Consider the following 2,500-nt stretch of genomic DNA (forward strand, 5'->3'; position numbering starts at 1 on the left):
AGAGAGAGAGAGAGAGAGAGAGAGAGAGAGAGAGAAAGAGAGTGAGAGTGAGAGTGAGAGAGAGAAAGAAGAAGAGGAAGAAGAAGAATCGGGATATTAATTTGTTTTGACAGAATGTTATATATAAATGAGAGAGAGTGCGTGCGTGCGTGCGTGCGTGCGTGCGTGCGTGCGTGTGTGCGTGGAGAGAGCCACTACTCACTAGAGATGTAGATATAACGACAGAAAGAGAGAGGGGCCTGTGGCGTGTGATTGACATTGTTGCCTATGAGTTGTTACAGTCGGATTCATATTGCTTCGTTTGTGCCTCGGGCTTTCACATCGTGGAATGCTATATGCATTTTTATTACCGTAATATATATGCATAGAAAAAGCCACTGACAATACATTTGCAGACCGCGTTCCTGCTGAAAGGCAGTACGTCAAACTTAACCACGGCGCACATAATATCGTTTCTCGCAAACGTTCCAATGTGTAATCCGAGCTGCTAGGGCGAAGAAACATAATCACGGCAATGTTTGGTGTGACAGTCAAGCAAGTCTTTCTGTCCACTGCCGCCTACTACCCCCTTCTCATTTTCTTTCTTTCCTCGCCTCCCCTTCTATTCTTTGCCAACCCTTCCCCCTCGTCCACTATCTGTCCGCCGTCTCCACCACTCCTCCCCCTTCTCATCCCCACTTCTCTTTCATTCTCTGTCGCGTGCGCATTCCTCATTAAAATCCGCAGCTAATCACACACGAAATGTTTTTTTATATACCGCTGATACTCACGAGCAAGCAGTTTCCCTGCGACAATGCGAACCTCAATGATTATCAAATTTAATGCGAAGCTTTATCAAGTTTAATTAAGTGACGAGTATGGTCACTGACTAATGCGTTGCCAGGGTCTAACAAGCAGACGGATGGAACTGATAATCAATCGAGCGGAAATAAAAAGATCTACCAGCCTGACCGCGGGGCCGAATTGAGAGACCGGCCGACATCTAAAAAAGAACCATGAATTATTTCGCTCAACTTACGACAAGCGAAAATCGCCATCACATTTATAAGCTTCAATACTCTGCTGGGGGCAGCCACATGACGCATGCGCAAATGTGTCGACAGATAAGCAACCCTTATAATGTGTTCTTATAGATGCACTAATAGACACTATATGTAAGCATACTCCGGAATAGATCAATAATGAAAATCTGGACGTAGATCAATGCATGATCTTGGAGTAATCATTCTAAATCATTCTCATCAGAATGATTACTCCAAGGTATAATATTATCAGGAAATGCACGTGTGAGTATATCCATGACACTGTCCTCCCTCGTAGAGTAGTGAAAACAGCGTACCGCTCTTTGCAAAGGTGGGACGCAATAGTAAATTCGTTTATGTCATTCTGTACTTTTAGTATATTAATTATCGGATTCGTTGTTTTTCTTATTCTTCGGGCACTTCTTTATGAGACAAAAGTTGTAATTGGATTTTTTCCTATATCATTTTAGTCGTTAGTTCGATTGACCAAGAATTGTTTAAACGGTTATTTTTATATTGTTTATCGAACATTTATTACTAGGTATCTTTAATTTCACACTATTTAAATAAATTTCCGCGTTAATAGTTTTATTTTAAGACAGGTATCCCCATTTGCACTGTATCTGTATTGTAACTATTAATAATTTCATACATCGAATGAATTTAGTCAATATAAAAACATCATTGCTCTCCTCATTCTCAGTGTCTACCTGTTCGCTGTGCTATTCACTGTTCGAGCTTGTCTGTTCTGCAGTCCCACAGTAACACATTCCCTTGCAGACAGTGTCTGCCTTTATGCACGAAATTCACAATTGTAAAACGACGAAAAACGAAATGACAAAGAACGAACGAATTCGCCCACGAGCATGTCAAAATACATGAAACGTGTGGTTATATATATCCAGAGTACATAATAGCAGGAGCGTATAATGACAAATTGACATTTGTCATTATACGCTCCTGATAATAGAGACTCTCTTATGTCATAATAACATATGACATAATAACATCTCTATTATGTACTCTTGATATATATCCATGGTCGTGCCTATGCCTGTGCGCGCATGGATATTGTCGCAGTCACGTACACACTCCCATCTGATGCACGAACACGCACGCACTCTCGTATTTCAGCATGCAGGCGCGCACTGGAGTGTTCACGCACGCATAAAACGTACACTGCCCAGGGATACACGAACTCTCGGACCCACGTACGCGAGAATGAAAACTAGCGTGGCTGTCAATGCGATCCATTCAATACGTGACTCTTCCCACATGGGAGCCGTTCGACGCTAAACCATGCGCCACAACGAAAGGAACTCAGCGAGGTTGCAGCGCACATGGTAATAAAGCACAAAGCGTGTGTAGACACACACCCGAGGGGGTCCCTCGAAAGCGATTCGGCGTCACTTAAAAAGGCCAATCGAATTTTGTCATCTAACGGCAACGACACCACGATTCGACAACGACGGCTACAG

The 2,500-nt window shown here is 42.7% G+C and overlaps 1 protein-coding gene across 1 annotated transcript in view; it reads right to left on the reverse strand.

The window, feature by feature from the left end:
* The window catches only part of LOC106821239 (gonadotropin-releasing hormone II receptor-like), a 144,898-nt gene that overhangs the window by 142,186 nt on the left and 212 nt on the right, over positions 1-2,500 (reverse strand). The gene's annotated exons all lie outside the window — the stretch shown is intronic.

Source organism: Priapulus caudatus, unplaced genomic scaffold (assembly GCF_000485595.1).
Source record: "Priapulus caudatus unplaced genomic scaffold, Priapulus_caudatus-5.0.1 Scaffold64, whole genome shotgun sequence".
NCBI classification, from domain to species: Eukaryota; Metazoa; Priapulida; class Priapulimorpha; order Priapulimorphida; family Priapulidae; genus Priapulus; species Priapulus caudatus.